The sequence below is a fragment of the Alligator mississippiensis genome, chromosome 4 (assembly GCF_030867095.1).
Source record: "Alligator mississippiensis isolate rAllMis1 chromosome 4, rAllMis1, whole genome shotgun sequence".
NCBI classification, from domain to species: Eukaryota; Metazoa; Chordata; order Crocodylia; family Alligatoridae; genus Alligator; species Alligator mississippiensis.
Window position 1 is genome coordinate 111,453,789 of NC_081827.1, and position 17,616 is coordinate 111,471,404.

Consider the following 17,616-nt stretch of genomic DNA (forward strand, 5'->3'; position numbering starts at 1 on the left):
TGCCCAGGAAACCAGAACTTCTTAATTTAAGGACTATGCAAAAGCAAAGCTGATCTGGCAAATTCCCCAAACACTGCACCTGATTTCCATGTATTTTTACATTTGATAAAAAGTAAAATTAAATTTGGATATGACCTAATTGTGTGATCCTTGATAAGTAAATAGAATTGGCTTGTTGTACACATTCCTTGAAGCTGATGAGCGTTGTCCTCAAGCTTGAGAGGGTGGATGGGGTCTCCCTTACAGGATCTGTCAGGTGGCTCTTCCTACACTAATTGCAATAGAAGTAAACAGGGAGTAGGGCTCATTTTCGAAACTGGACAGGCAGAGAAATCGTATCTGTACTGGAAACGCTTCCAGAAAGAGGGCCAAGGAAAAAAAAAGACGAGTCTCTTACTAATGAGACTTGCAGGGAATGAGGCTGGGTTCTCTGAAAATGATAAGTGTATGGGCAATCTAACTCTATTATTTTAATGACTTGGAGCCTAGGCAGACTGCACTAATGTAGTGATGCTTCAGAGAAACAAGGAAACATTTTATTTAGATTTCATTTACTTAATGGCTTACAGATTAATTGTGTTCCAAACGGACCTTGACATTGTTCAGCTAACCTTAAATATATCACCATGCCAAGAGTGCTCTCTATACACACCCACTTAGGAATGGAAAATGAGAGTTGAAAAACATTGAAAACATTCAGAGTGACAGTCAAGCCCCATCTCACCTGGTCAAAACAGCATAGCAGCAAGGAAGGATACCAGGGATGGACACAAGACAGAAAGTTTGTCACTATTATAAGCAGAGTGATTGAAAATATTAGGAATCTGTTTAAAGGCCCACAAAACTTCAGTTCCACAAATATTCAGTTAATTTAGGGCCTCACCTAATACACAATGAAGTTCCGAATAGAAGATCCTCACCATTGGTATGGGTGTCAGCCAGGCTTCAAAACAACCACAGGGTCTTTAGGGTGATCTTACACAACAATTCAATTTCTTCTGCAACTTGACAATGTTTTTTTTTTCTACCACAATCATATACCTACCCAGCTCAAGTATTCAGAGATGGGTAAAAACATGAATATTTATAACAGATCTGAACTTTAGTTAGTAAAGTCCATTTTTTCTTATTGCACTAACTGAATACATCTGCTTCACGTAGAGTACTAAGATTGTTTCCCTTCACAACATCACCCACCAGTCCTGATGCAAACTATAGGAGCAAGTCAATCTGTAATTACCACATATCAGTTTCCATTCCCCTTCCCCTATTAATTACCCTGCAACAGAAACACATATTAAATAATCCATGATTGCAATGGGGTAGAAAGGCAAAATTAACAAAGTAATTTATTTCCCATGATTTATAGGATTCCTCCCATACAACTATGTTAATTATTGAAATCAATATGAAGAACTAAGGAATTTATCAGTGTATAAAAGCCAGGGTGAATCAAAATTGCAGTAATGGATGAGATAGCTTGTCAAAATCTGGCAGGAAGCAACACCATTCAAAGACTGCTATTTCTCTGGAAATGCTTAAATGCATATCCAAAGAAACACAGAGAACTACCCAGGAACTTTCAGAGATGGAAAACTTAGCATACAAGGGTTGTGGGAGGAGGCAGAGAGATTATATTTGTAAAATATACTGCAATTATAGTAAGTACTAAAAAAATAAAGTTTTTGGTTTTTTTTAAATGATGGGATATTTTTAATTTCTAAAATCCCTTCTCTCTGAAACAAGGACTCTGTTCCAGATCAATGGGAATTAGAAACCTAAATATTTTTGAGGATCTGGGCTTTTGTGACTAGCTGCCTCCACTGTAGTGAGAAAAGTTATAATTTAGAGATGTTCCCTAATTTAGAAGAATTAGCAATTGGGAGATGGGCCTTCAGTCAGGGAGTAGCTACTTATCTGTTGCTATACAATAAAAGTTGTTTAGTTCTTAGTGATGTCTGATTGTCTTTATTCAATTCAATGATTATTACAACTGTGACTTAGCAACAGAAAAATAATTCAGGATTTAAGACCAGCATAATTTTTTCAGTATTACAACACATGAACTGTCTTAAATCAGCAGTTTCCCACTGAGGAAACCAAACCAGGGAGAACTATGGCAAGCTGAATAAAGAAAAAGGAGTTTCCAAGTCCATTTATCATAATTTTCCTTGCCATGACTGCCGATCAACAAAGATTAACAGAAGTTTGACTCTCCGAAATCCCAGAAAGATCTTTGCATTTATAATCGGTAGGCAGGTAGACAGATAGAGATTTATTTACTATTGCCCTAGGGGAAGTTTAGGTATACAAATGCATGATTTAAAGGCTGCAATTTGGAGATTATGTCTGAAAATCAAACTCCTTATAATGTCAAGTATGGGAAAGGAAAAACTAAGGAGTAATCAGACTTGTGCTGCCATGCAGGTGTCAGGCACAACAGCACTAGATTCACTGAATCAGTGGCATTGACCTGCTGAAGGGCCAGCCCCTGCTGCAATTCCATGACTTCTTCTCCAAAATATTAACATTGAACAAACAGTACAGCAGGGGGTAGTTATTTGCCCATTATCTGTGTAAGATTCTTGGATTTTGCTCAGGAAAGGTACATTTCGACAGTGAACCACAGGTCTTTTAGAAGTTATCTGAACTTATATACATACATACATACATAAATATACATATATATATACATACATACATACATACACACACACACACATATATATGCAAACTATAGGAGATTCAGCCACCGAATCAGGCCGAATCTCCTCTGAGTTGAGTCAGCACCCAAAGCTTCATATATATATATGACTCAACTCAGAGGAGATTCGGCCTGATTCGGTGGCTGAATCTCCAAATCTGAATCAAATCAGGGGACCAATTAAAGGTCCGAATCAATTCGAAGCCTCCTAATTGATTTGGAAAGGATTTGGAGAGCTTCAGTGATTCAGGCAGTCCCCACCCACTGTAGCAGGGAACTGGACCCTAAATCTGAGCTGGTAGGTAGGGGGTAGGGGTGGGAGGGGCTGGAGGAGGGCAGAAGGGGTCATGGGGGGACCCCTGCCAGGCCCCATCCCCTGCCTGCTTCCACATCCCCCCCAACACCTGCACGCTCCCCCAGCCCCTACATGGCTGCCCCACCTGCTCCAGCTCCCAGTGCTTTAAAAAAAAGCCCCCATTCACTGGGTGCTGCTGGGTGGGGGGGTGATCCCTGCTGCCCCCCACTTCCCCACGCTTCACGGGGGGCTCTGCCATGAGCCCCCTGACTCCACTCACTTCCCCAGCCTCCCCATGGCTGCCCTGCCTGGCCCAGCTCTGGCCCTTTAAGAAACCCTCCCCCAAAAAACCCTGCACTCACCACCTCCTGCAGTGGCCTTGGGGCTTCTGGGGGCTCATGAAAGGGCAGTGAGGGGCAGCAGGGATTTTTTTGTTTCTTAAAGGGCCGGAGCTGGGGTGGGTGGGGCAGCCATGGGGGGGCTGGGACAGTGGGGGAGAGGGTCAGGGGGCTTGTGGTAGAGCCCCCCACCTGGCATGGGGAAGTGGGGGGCAGTGGGGATTGGCCCTCTGCCAGGCAGCACCCAGTGAGTCAGGGCTTTGAAAAAAAAGAGCAGAGAGCTGGGGCAGGCGGGGCAGCCATTGCTGGGGCTGGGAGTGGGGTGGGGGGTGGGCCTGTGTGATTTCGAGATTCAGCTGATTTGGCAGCAGTTTCTCCCTTTCCCAACTTGACATTATAAGGAGTTTGATTTTCAGGCATAATCTCCTAATTGCAACCTTTAAATCATGCATTTGTATACCTAAACTTCCCTTAGGGCAACAGTATCTATCTATCTATCTATCTATCTATCTATCTATCTATCTATCTATCTATCTATCTATCTATCTATCTATCTATCCACACACACACAATTTCCTCTTTAAGTGACTCAGAATATACAATTCCCTCTGTGGCATCTGAGCTGAGCAGTGCCAGCAGGTTAGCTTGGTGTGTTACTCTATGGGAAACTCTACAGTATCCATCCTCACCATGTCTCACTTGGAGCACTTCTTTGCACCCCACCAAAAATGAAACCCTCACCTGTCACAATAAAACATTGGGAATCCTGTATGACTTAAAGTTTGAGGGGCTAGTTGGTAGATGCTGATAGAAACAAAGACAGAGGTTTTAAATCCTTTTTAGCCAGCTGTGAAGGAAGCTCAGCACTGCCTTAATTGAACTCTGAGACATCACAAAAACGTTCTGCAATTTCTATAGGAAGAGTGCAATAAAACTTCAAAGCTCTGATGAATTGCTTTTCCTGATAGAATTTGTGTGAAGAGACTTAAGAAGTGTTCCTCTTGCCAACTCAATCCTCAACTAAAAGGTTTTCAAAACATTCCTGTTTTGAAGAAATCCTTTTTAAGCCTAAGAGAAACTAAAGGGATGCTTGTAAAAAACAGGGCCTTGGTACTTTTAAATCTAGAGATTTTATGAACGGTGTGGATAGATGAACAGCAAAGTCTGACCCTTGCTTCTAAATCCCTGGCTGGTCAGAGTAGAATTCCTCTGCTCCCTAACCCTGCCTCCTCCCACATAAACATTAATTTTAGGTAAGAGAACAAAAGATCTTCACCTTCTGAAATAATGACATTACGTTGAATGAGTTCATGTTCTAAGGAACATTAAAGCCCAGTTATTTACATCGCTGGCTTAGAACGGTGCCCTGCAAACATTTTTCTGCTGTTGTCTATTCCTTGATTTGGGGGTGCCAAGTGGGGCCAATCTCTCTGAGAACCAGTCTCTTCTACCTGTCTCATGTGAGAAAGGGAATCCATCTGTCCCAGATGAGACGAAGGATTAAAGAGATGCAGTAAGCAAAACCCTGAAATCCCCCTGGCTTTATTTACAGCTGGATATGAGTAAAGATGAGAACAACTTAATCAAGATTTAGTTGTGCATGTTTTATTTTCTGCTGCGTCATTTTCCTTTTGGGCTCAGCAAGAGCACAATTGCATATTGATTACTAGATATTCACTATGTAGTGTTCAATAGATACTTTTGCATATGCTGCGTCCTAAGTGAAGAAAACTGAGTTAATGAGATAGAGGGAAATTAACACTTCTCTTTCCTGCACATTTTAAATATTCTTTCCATTTTTTCCCAGTGGAAATTACCTCAAATTGCACCTCCCTCCTTCTTAAAAAGGTTTCAAGAAGTAAAACAAAGAGATATAGAAGAGAAATAGATTTTTGACAGAGCTATATTATTATTTATCCATGTGTATGACTAGTTAAGGCAGTCATAAGCCCCTGAGGCCTGAGACAGCGAGACAGAGAGAGAGTATGATTGTAGCAACTTGAGACACCAAAAGAGATCAAGAGGTATCTAGCTATTGTACATATGAGTAAACACACAAAAGGATTACTATATAATCCAGTAATACATCCTGGACTTTGTGGTAAGGAGTAGATACAGAAGAACCTTGAAAATGAACACCAACACTTTTATTTTGACCCTGCATCTGTGGGAGCAACGAGGGGAAACGTGGCATAAAAGGACACTATGAAAGATGGAGATGTGAATATATAGGGTATGTAAAGCACAGGAAATTGGGGCATCAGAATATGAGGTGCAGAGGAGATATGAGAAGGGAGATGGAGTACAAGAAAAAAACTCATGATAGGAGAGAGTAGGGGATCAGACAATTCCTTCTGAGGCTGGAAGAGGGCAGGAGTCAACAGAGAGGCATTCATTTTTCATAAAAGACATATAAAGAGTTCTGACCCTGACATGCCACCTACACTCACTCTGGAGGTGAGTGACTTCTCCCTTAGGGCTTAAAAACTAAAGGCAAGCATGAAACACACAATTTATTATCTATCATCTAAACTCATGCTTTTTTCAAAGTCTGCTTTATGATTCTGGAATAGCACAGGTAAATAATCCAGACAATAATTGCTGAGCTAACACCTACAAGTCACCAGCATACACCAGGTTTGTTGGTTTTTTTAAGTGATGCAGTGGACTAAATTCATGGATACAGTCCATAGAGCACATGTAGCTCATTCTTCAAGGAAGGCGTTGCTGGCTAAATGTAACGTCATCATCACTTCTGATTTTATCTTCTTTACTGTTAATAATACTAATAGACTTCAAAGCAGCCAGTGTCCCCTCTCTCTCCCTCATCTGATCTGACTACTTGATGATTCTGGCCGGAGGCATAACACAGAAGCAGAGGCAGAAACATATGACAAACTGAGTTTTTGACATAGAGACTCTCCCCAGCATTCACTCACCCCCCCACCCCCCTTGCTGATTCATGCAGAGATATTAGTCTCAGTAATGAAAGAGGTAGGGAAATGCAACACTACTCTTTGTGGAGATTAAGGGTAGGGGTGGTGGGAGGATAATCATAAATTAGTTTCAATTAGTTCAGAAGCTCATTCAATTAAATGTCTATCTTCCCACAGCATTGGACTCTTGGAATTTCTTCATATTAACATTTGTATCTTGTGCAGGCACAAGATGTTTTTCAAACAGAGACAGCAAACTCTGAGTGCCAATCCATTATGGTAGATAGATAGTTTACTTTAACACGTTACAGCATCTACAGGCGTCATTAATGGATGGGTAAAAAAATCACTTCATTAACAAGTACATGGCATTTCTCTGCCAAGTGCTGATAGGAATTAATGCTAGAGTTGCTTTGGGCTTCCTGTTATTATGGGTCTAACATGAAATTCCAGCCTTTTGGCAGGAGAAATAAACCAGAAACGCCAGGTCCTCAGGAATTGTAAATCAGAATGGTTCCATTGATTTATGCCGATTTACACCAGTTGAAGGTCTGACTCCCTGTATTTTATTTTTGCAAGTTGCAGATACATGTTTTTCTTTTACCACCAGGAGCTCCCACAATAATGAGTCCATCCCTAGTAAAAAGTTTGACCTTTGAAACGCAAAAAATTACAGCCTTCTAATTTGCTTTGGACAATGCAGATTGCAGGAAACTCAGCATCTATCTCATTTATTTCACAAGTTCCTAAGTCTGCCCCCATTTGTTGTCATGCCCTTTGTCAGTCTTAGAGTTCTTGTAAAGAATACATTCAAAAGGTATGTAGGGGATTGCAACCCCACTAAAAACAAGGGATCAATCAATGTGGCATGACCTTAGCTGTTCCTAAAAATTGTAATCAGCTCAAGTCCCACAGTGTCTGTCAGACAGAACTAATGGAAACTTCAGGTGAGAGTGTTCTTAGAAATGTCTTGTAAATTCAAATGCCCGAGGAAAACCACAATAACAACCTTGAGTGCACTGAGATAAGAAGTGAGGTTAAAAAAGAAAGTCATATTGTGGGTTGCAAAATACCACAAAGGCAGTTTGTTTTGTTTTGTTTTATTTGTTTTTTTTTTTTTTTTTACCAGTTTGCAGAATGTTCTTATGGAATTGTACTCTGTACCCAGCATTGTTATACTTGAAGCTTTCCAGCCTTAGTGCCTCAATGCAAGACACTACAGGAATGCAACAGAGAGAGGGGAATGTATTTAGTGTTAACATAGATTATTACAAACCTCATGAGGATTTAGGTGGTTACAGCTGTCCTGTCTAGTTACCTACAAGAACAAGGAAGCGAAGAAGGCAAACGAGGAATACAACATATACAGTATGCAGAAAAGCTTCCCTCTAGTGGAGGAATCCACTTAGTGCAGTGATTAGGAAATTGAGATGGGACTAGTAGACATTTAGAAGAACATAAGGGCTATTCCTAGAGTTATAGTTAGCCATGAATTTGGGCTTGTTTTTGTGTCTGTATGACACATCAGTGGCACTGGAAAACCCTGTGAGATAGCTTCAGTCCACAAGTGCTAGTTTCAGGTATGTACCCCTATTAATAGAGGTCATTACTCTCCTCTGTATACAGTCGCTTTGCAGTGTAATACAAGCAGTTCCCTGTTGATGAGTCTACAGTTTCCTGTTCCTGTTTCCTCAGCCTATGTACACACCTCTATACTACCCAGAAGCCAGATGGCATTTAATAATTTCCTGCTTCCTGTGCAAGTACTCATTTTCATGACAGACATCTCTAGACAGGCAGCACTTCCCTTGCCTGCGCAGACTGCCAGCCAATGCCTGCTCTATCAGTCTGACCATCTACTCTCAATGTATGGCCAGAGAAGCACTCAGGTTATGGTCAATATCAAGAAGGAATATAGCAAGCACCACAGTTTTGGCTGGAATAGTAAGAATATCCACAACGATTACAGTCCCAGGAACAGAAATAGGTGAAACAGTGATACAGAAAGACAGCAGAAGTGAAGCAGATGACCAGTACTGCTCCAGTTTGAGCCCTTGCTAGGCAGAACTTGCTGAGGCACTCGAAATCTGCCATGTCTCTTGACTTGTTTGGCAGTGAACCCTAAAGCAACCTCCAGCTGAGGTTGACAAAACTAGTCCTCAGCCCAGTAAGGCTGCCTGCTCCCTTTATTATTTTTTGAGGGAACTTTTCATTTAAAGTGTGAGTGATTTCCTGGTAGAAGGCCAGTGGGTATGCATAGGTGTTTGTTGGCTTTCTTGGAGTATGTTTGACTTTAGTTTAAGGCACTTCACGTGGTGCTTTCTAGACCATTTCAGGAGAGTATATAGGTAGGATCCTCCCAAGTAAGGTTGGATATTTATATCCCTTTGACAGTTGAGTTATTGGGAAGGAATAAGTCCTAGCTTGCCCAAGCTTGTAAGTGCCAGTTTTCCTCAGAAGTCTGGCATTGTGCATTTTGTTGGTGCTTTTCACATTGATATTCCTGAAGCTGTCCCTCTGCTGCACCAAGCCTTGCAGAGCAATGCAGAAGTACTGCTTATAGCTAACTTATTTGTTGGTTCCTCCTGGGAAACAACCTATGAGCATATGTATGCCATGCAAAGCTCTACTGGAGTCGGAAAACACCATTTTCTGAAAATCAGACATAATCTCAGGCACAATTCAAGTGTGCCTCATAGCTAGACAACTTTCATAACATCATCGTAAAACTTCACCTGCAGCAGCCTGATAATTGAGTTGCTAGTATCAAACTGGTTAGCTACAGATGGTAACTATCTGGGATAGCCAGAATATTAACCCACTTCTGTACTAGTAGGGGCTTTCTCAGTCATGCATTATGACAAGCTCCTTGTGTGGTTCTAGGTAGGTGCGCTTTCTTTTGAAGCAGTTGTCAAACTATTTTTGTTTATCCCATATCTGCAAAGCAATATGCCCCTTCCATGATATACTAGCTCTCCTGTTCCAGAAACACTTGGGGACAGGACAGCAATCAGAGCATGCATAATGTCATCCAGATTGCTCCTGTTTGTTTCCTTCATGTCCTCTGTGTCCAGTGCCCTTGGCATTTCTGTAAATCCTAACATGTCTTCCAGCATTGCTCTGTGCCCTACACCATAAACACTGGGGCTGCAGTCAGAAGTCTCTCCAGTGGGTTGATGGTTCTTTCACCCCACAATACAATGTCCTGGGCCAACAAAACAGAATATGATGCGAGTCTAAAGTAACTTTTGCCTTTAAGTTGTAAAGAAAGACAAGTTGTCCCTTAGGATAAGAGAGACCAATTTCTAGGAGTGTTCCCATTCAGATGGGGTCTCTGTGGGCTACACCGTCACAGAGCTGAGTACCACACATGAATTCCAAATAGGATAGTGTGGATGTGGATAATTGGTCTTTGGAATGTGTTGTAAAAAAACAATGTGATTGGAGATAGGCGCTTTGCATTATTCACAGCGTGAGCCACAAATCATGCAGATATCTGTCAAAGTAGATATTCCCAAGGTCAAAAGTGTTCTGTTTTTCCCCAAAGTTGTTTTCTATTACTGCATTTACAAATCATGTTTTGATGGGAGATGGATGGATGGGAATACAGAACTGATAATTCAACCTTTCCAAAGTTGCCTGGAAAGGCATTGGCTCAGTCAATCTGTTTCACTTACAGAAATATTATGAATTGAAATGGTTGATAGTTTTATTCCACTTAGTGATTTTTGTTTATATTCCAAAGCCATCATGTATGCTGCAGTTTTTTTTTATGATTCTTTGACTCTGCTCTGCATTGAAAAGACTCTGTTTACAGCAAAGATGTGTGAAAACTAAACAGAAGTAGGCCGGGATACCTATTGCAAAGTTGTGCTGGAGAACCTGCATTGTTTCTGGTTTTAGCAAGCAATATATAGTTTTTCAATCTTTTTTCAGTCTGCATGAAATCAAATTTGCTTTCCCTTTCCACAGCCAAAAAATAATTGAAAAACATTTCTTGTGCCTTATACAACCATAGAATCATAGAAAATGAGGGTTGAAAGGGACCTCAGGAGATCATCTAGTCCAACCTCCTGCTCAAAGCATAGATTCATTCATAGATGTTAGGGTCGGAAGGGACCTCAATAGATCATTGAGTCCGACCCCCTGCATGGGCAGGAAAGAGTGCTGGGTCTAGATGACCCCAGCTAGATGGTTATCTAACCTCCTCTTGAAGACCCCCAGGGTAGGGAAGAGCACCACCTCCCTTGGGATCCTGTTCCAGACCTTGGCCACTCGAACTGCGAAGTTCTTCCTAACGTCCAATCTGAGTCTGCTCTCTGCTAGCTTGTGGCCATTATTTCTTGTAACCCCCGGGGCGCCTTGGTGAATAAATACTCACCAATTCCCTTCTGTGCCCCCGTGATGAACTTATAGGCAACCGCGAGGTCGCCTCTCAACCTTCTCTTGCAGAGGCTGAAAAGGTCCAGTTTCTCTAGTCTCTCCTCGTAGGGCTTGGTCTGCAAGACCAAGTTTTTTGGGTTTTTTTAATCATACGAGTGGCCCTTCTCTGGACCCTCTCCAGGTTATCCGCAACCCTCTTGAATTGCGGCGCCCAGAATTGCACGCAGTACTCCAACTGTGGTCTGATCAGCGCCCTATAGAGGGGAAGTATCACCTCCTTGGACCTATTCGTCATGCATCTGCTGATGCACGATAAAGTGCCATTGGCTTTTCTGATGGCTTCGTCACACTGCCGACTCATGTTCATCTTGGAGTCCACTAGGACTCCAAGATCCCTTTCCACTTCCATGCCACCCAGCAGGTCATTTCCTAGGCTGTAGGTGTGCTGGACATTTTTCCTCCCTAGGTGCAGCACTTTGCATTTCTCCTTGTTGAACTGCATCCTGTTGTTTTCTGCCCACTTGTCTAACCTGTCCAGGTCTGCTTGCAGCTGTTCCCTGCCCTCCGGCGTGTCCACTTCTCCCCATAGCTTTGTGTCATCTGCAAACTTGGACAGAGTACTTTTCACTCCCTCGTCCAAGTCGCTGGTGAAGACATTAAAGAGTATCGGTCCAAGGACCGAGCCCTGCGGGACCCCACTGCCCACACCCTTCCAGGTCGAGGCCGACCCATCCACCACGACTGTCTGGGTGCGACCCTCCAGCCAATTCGCCACCCATCGGACTGTGTAGTCATCCAAGTCACAGCCTCTTAACTTGTTCACCAGTATGGGGTGGGATACCGTATCGAAGGCCTTCCTGAAGTCTAAGTATACGACATCCACCCCTCCTCCTGTGTCCAGGCGTTTCGTAACCTGGTCATAAAAAGAGACTAGATTGGTCAGGCACGATCTGCCTGCCACAAACCCGTGCTGGTTTCCCCTCAGCATAATTTGTTCTGCCGGGCTCTCACATATGTGAGCCTTGATAATTTTTTCAAAGACTTTGTCAAGGATGGAGGTGAGACTGACTGGCCTATAGTTGCCTGGGTCCTCCTTCCTCCCCTTGTTGAAAATGGGGACCACATTGGCCCTTTTCCAGTCCTCCGGGACTTGGCCCATGCGCCACGAGCGTTCAAATATTCCTGCCAGTGGCTCTGCAATGATGTCGGCCAGTGCCTTCAGCACCCTCAGATGGAGCTCATCCGGGCCTGCCGACTTAAGGCATCCAGTTCTTCCAAGTGACTCTGCACTGTCTCAGGATCTACGCATGGAAGTCTGGCGCCTTGCTGCTGCCTCTCTACAACCCCAGTGAGAGACTTGTCATGTCCCTCGCTTAGGAACACTGAGGCAAAGAACTCGTTGAGGAGTTCAGCCTTGTCCCCCCTGTCTGTCACCAATTGTTTCTGCCCATTTAGCAGGGGTCCTGTTTCTCCCTGGGCCTTCCTTTTACTCCCTATATATCTAAAAAACAATTTCTTGTTGTCCTTTACTTGGGATGCCATCCTCAGCTCCATGGTAGCTTTGGCCCGTCTAACTGCCTCCCTACAAGCACGAGCAGAGAAGGTATATTCGTCTTTGGTGATCTCTCCCTGTTCCACTTTTTATGTGCTCCCCTTTTGGCTCTTAGGCTGCCCTGGATTTCTGCGGTCAGCCAGGGAAGCCTCCTGGCCCCTTTCCCTCAGGACCATCCTCAACTAGATCATCCCTGCCAAGGCTTTGTCTAACTAGTAGGGCTGTGCAAAATGGCACCGTTCCATTCCGACTTGAGTTTTGAGGTCTGGACAGAACAGTGTTTGGTATCGAATTTCATTTTGAGTCGAAACAGCCTCACTGTTTTGCTTTGTTGAAACAGTGAGGTTGTTTTGATGCTGTTTCGACGTTTTCGCCCGACCATGGGGTGGGGGAAAGGATCTCAGCCCATCTGGGCTGAGTTTCCAACCCCAGCTGGGGCAGGGAGTCAGCCCGGCTGAGCTGCCTTCCCATCCCCCGCGCTAGATCACACTGGGGCAGAGAGTCAGCCTCCCCATCCCCGGTGTGATCTAGCATAGGGGGTGAGAAGGCAGCCTAGCTGGGCTGACTCCCTGTCTCCTGCTTGATCTTGCCGGGGATGGGAAGTCAGCCCAGCTGGACTGATTTCCCATCCCCAGCACTATGGTTGAAATGTTTCAACTTTCGAAACATTTCCACTAGCCTCGTTTTGTTTTGAGGCTATTTCGACACCCTTTGTTTTGCTTCTAGTTTGCTGTTTCAACCTTGAAATTAGTCAAAACTGTGTCAAAACGAAATGGCTGGTAAAATTTCACACAGCCCTACTAACTAGGTCTTAAAAACCTCAAAGGATGGAGATTCCATCACCTTTCTGAGTAACCTGTTCCAGTGTTTTACTACTCTCCTAGGCTAGGGACAGAAGTTACACATAAACCAGTTTATATAATCAGAAAGTGGTTTAAATCTGTAACAGAACAGAAGTTCAGTGCACATAAACCTGTTTCAATATGGCTGAAACTGGTTCAAGATAAACCTGGTTAAATGTAATATCAGACTTAACTGATATAGGTCAAACCGGTTAATAAAACTTCTGTCCCAGATCCCTTTTTGGTTCAAGTTAAATCACAGTCCCCCAGCATCCCAGCATGCTTTCGAGCCCTGGGCTAGGCCGGGCTGTGTTGTCTGCTTCAGCAAGAAGGGTTGGTGGGTGGGGGGAAGAGGCAGGGACTGCCCCCCCCCCAGCAAACTCCGGCTGGGGTCAGGGAGGTGGGGGTAAACACCCCTTCCCCTTCTCAGACTTCTGGCTATGACTGTAGACTACAAATCCCAGAGGCACCTGGAAGTGGCCCCTACCTGTGCCTGGAAGCAGGAAGAGTGCTGCTGCTGTGAGTCTGGACTGCAAATCCCATAGACCTCGGGGGCAGCAGGAAGAGGAAGCAAACACAGTCCATGCTGCCTTCATGCCAGAAAACAATGCTGTAGTGGCCCCCACCTTCTGATCTGAGCCACTGCAGGCATCTGGCTGCATTTCCTGAATCAAAAGTAAATGTGTGTCCAGGTGTTTCTCAGTTTAATATCTGTAGTTTAGACTAATCTGCAAAGATTGAATTGATTCAGCCTCAGGCTTTTTGACTGTCTGTACTTAGCCCTGGTAACAAAGTTCTTCCTGATATCTAACCTAAACTTCCCTTGCTGCAACTTGTTCTGTCATCTGTCATGGCTGAGCACAATCTAGCTCCATCGTTTTTGAAACCATACAAGATTATGTACCATGTCACTTGTAGGTGTTATAGGGCTTTGGCCCCTTTTTGGTCAGTGCCTTGTCCCCCAGAGATATCAGGGTGAGATCAGGCTTCAGTGTCACCTAGATGGCTTGGGCGCTGCTTCTACTTGCCTGCTACATCTCTGACCTTTTTGCTTGTTGGGGATGCAGCTCCCTGTAGGTGGCCCAAAGGGAGTCTCGACCCTGAGTTTTCTTTGTGGGGTTCTAACCTCTCCTTTACCCAACCCTTACTACATCCACGGCCTAGGCAAATGTTGCTCACCATAGGTCTTCCCCTGGATGAGCTCACCTCATTCACACTGCCTGCCTGAAATGGGTCGGGTCTTTCTGGCCATCAATCTTTCCATGTCCGTCCCTTGTCTTTGGGCCAGCTCTTGGGCAACTAAACCTGCCCCATCTGGGGCTAACTGCAACTGAGGAAAATTTAACTGAAAAAGTGTCTGGCATCTGCCCACAGGCTCCTGGGATTCTGTCTCCCTGGACCCCTCTGGTCACTTTGGGAGACTCGTCCATCCCTTTTTTCCTAGCAGGCATGGTAACAGGCAGCTGCCCCATGACCAGTGTCTGCCAGCTCTCCCAGCATGACCTCCCTGCAGCCTGGCTGACCTGTAGTCAAGTTATCCTGGTCCCATCAGCCAGTGTCATTTACTTCCCCCTCCTGTGGGTCTGTGATCCTCCATGCTCTGCTTGCTGCAGGGCTGCCTAAGAGGTGCCCTTGATCCTCTGGGGTGGTCCTCTGTCACGGCATCTGAGCTCCTAGTTGGAGCACCACCATTCCCTGTGGTGTCTCATAAAGCTGCTGCTCTCTGGTGGGGCTCCCTTGCCTCTGTCAGCTCCTGAGGCTCATACTCTTCGCCTTGCCTGTCTGGATCCTTTGGCAAGTGCCTGGTCCCTCTCTCTGGCATCTGGGGCTCAAGCTTTCTGCAGCCAGCGTCTCCCAGCCGGCGTTTCTCTCCCTGCTACCCAGTGCTGCCCGATCTGTATCTCCAGCTGCCTTTTGAGCAGCCCACACCTCTCCAGAGCCACACCCCTGGGACTTGCTGATTTGCAGGGTCAGACAGCTCTGGAACTGCTGAGCCTGTGTCTGTGCCTGTCCCCAGCTGCTGCTCATCTTCACTGCTGTGGTGAGTATCAGAGTGTGTCAGGCAGGGGTTTAGGATGTGTTGCGGGGGGGGGCTTTTGCCTCCTCTCTCAGTGTGAAGGAGTGAGACAGAGCTTAGAGCATGGAGGGCCGGCAGGGCTGTAGCTACAGCTCAGAAAGGAAGGAAAATACCCACTCAAGTTCTGGAGCAGCATATTGCTCAGGATTGATGGAGGGAGGCCACTCAAAGGTATTTCTGGCCCTGGAGAGGGGCAGAGAGGGGTCCGTTCTCTGTAGGCTGCAGGCAAAGAGGAGCGGCTGAGCGTCTTGACAGGCAGAAACTGCAGAGAACAGGCCTGCCTATTTTGATTTTCTATGAGCACAGGCCAAGACAGGCCCCTGGAAGGGTGTACCCAAAAGAGGTACTGGGACACCTTGGGGTGCAGAGAAAGTTACAACAGGCAGCACTGCAACCTGGATGTGGAAGAATATCATAAAACACCATCTGAAGAGGCTAGGCTGGGATAAAGGGGAGGTTTGGAGCCCCACCGAAGACACAGGGATCAAGACCAGGCTGGATCACCGTGGGCATTGCCTCCCGGGAACATATAGGTCATCAAAGTCATGGCAGGAGAGAAAAACGTAAGATCCACTTCCTGGCAGATCTGGTGATCCAGAGCCAAGGTCTACCCTGTCGCCACCTGTAGGCAGATGAGCACAGGGCAGCAGAGCAAGCTCTATAATACCTACAGACATCACACTCACATACCACATCAAGCCAATGCAAAGTCTTAATTGTAAGGATTCAGTTAGGGGATCACTGTACCATGACATAAAACCCATACACCCCCATACTTGTTTAGTTATAGATTCTGTCTTTAAGAAATAAATCCAAGTTGACTAGAAAATAATACAACATGGCCTCATTTACATGAGATGCTGATGGCACAGTTGTTACTGCACAGTCATTTAGTATTTGCATATGCAAGTATGTATTAATGTCTCCTTTTGGCATTTCCCCCCACCCCCCTGCTTTCTTCCACCTCCCTTTCCTGCTTTACCTTTTGTCTTTTTATTTCTACCTATTTACATTCTCACTGACATCCTGCCACACTTTTAGCTTCTCTCATTCCTTGGAGTCTCAGATCAGCGGAGACTCCTTCTGCCTGAAGAAGGGTGACTGCGCCTGAAAACTTGCCAGGAACTTTTTCCAAACTACTCAGTTGGTCCAATAAAGGATATCTACTCAAAGAACCTGACCTGCCTATCTCTACTAGGGTATTCCAGGGGCCTCATCTGATCCAAATGGGTTAACCCTGTCACAAGTGGGAATTAGAGAGGCCAGAAGGAAATTACCTGAGCAAGATATAGTTAAAGCATGATGACATACTTTAGAGGTGGACCTAGAAGGAAGGTTATATTTTAGCTATTTTGTGAAGTGGGAAAGAGCTGGATTCAGCCTTGATTTACAGGGCAAAGTAGATATATAAGATATATGGATAATACCAAAGTCATCAGCTTGGGTGATAGGGAGATAGATGTTGCTGTCAACAGTTGCAAATGAAAAGCTTCAATGGAAAACACTCTGAGAACGGACCTCATACAATTTCCTGGGACTAGACTCTTCATCTGATTGGTGAGATCCAAAATCCATTGTTTTATAGCAGAGTTTTATGAAGACATGCTTTTTCTGTTTCTCAAGTCATTCATCTATGCACAATGATGGGAAACTCTTCAAGCTTCTTTTAAACAGAAGCATTGTGAAAGCATTAATTGTAAGTGCAAGTGCTTCCTTTTCCTCCTGTTGTCATCCTATTAAGCAGGAGAGCCACTTGACATCCTGTACTTGACATCTCTACATACCATGTAGCTGGGATGTAAATGCACTATTAGAGTCAAATCAGTAGTTCTCATCTGCCAATTAAAAATCATAGTGGAAGTTTCGTATCTAATATGCTATTACCTGTCTCATAGGAAATATTTCTTCGCATTCTGTATTTTTCAGCTTACAAAAAAGGGAATTTAATTTAAAAACTAGTCTTTTCCTCTTAAATGTAGAAGCTGAACTGACACACTAAATATAGGGATGATACCAAGGGGGAAATCAGCATAAATCAGTGGAACCATTCTGATTTACAATGCCTGAGGACCTGCCCCACTGTTTCTGGTTTATTTCTCCTGCCAACAGGCTGGAATTTCATGTTTTAAGTAGGATCCCTTTTTCTGGCTCACATTATTTGTGTTAGGGTTACAGTGAATAGTTTCATGCAAGATGGGGACTCCATTGTGCTAGGCACTGTATCTAACACTGGTGCTTAACCAAACAGTTAATATTTCAAGATGAGAAGGAATAGGAGAATGGAGTAATAAAGATTCTCTTTGACAGATGGGCAGATACAAAGCACGTTTACTTCAAATGACTTGCCCAAGTTCATTCAGGATGTCTCTGGCAGAGCAAGGAACTGAACCCAGCTCTTCTGCATCCCAGTCTAGTACCTGAAGCACAATGGCGACATAATCTTCCATTCACCCCCTTTCTTTCAAAACACTCTACGAAGCCCAATGAAT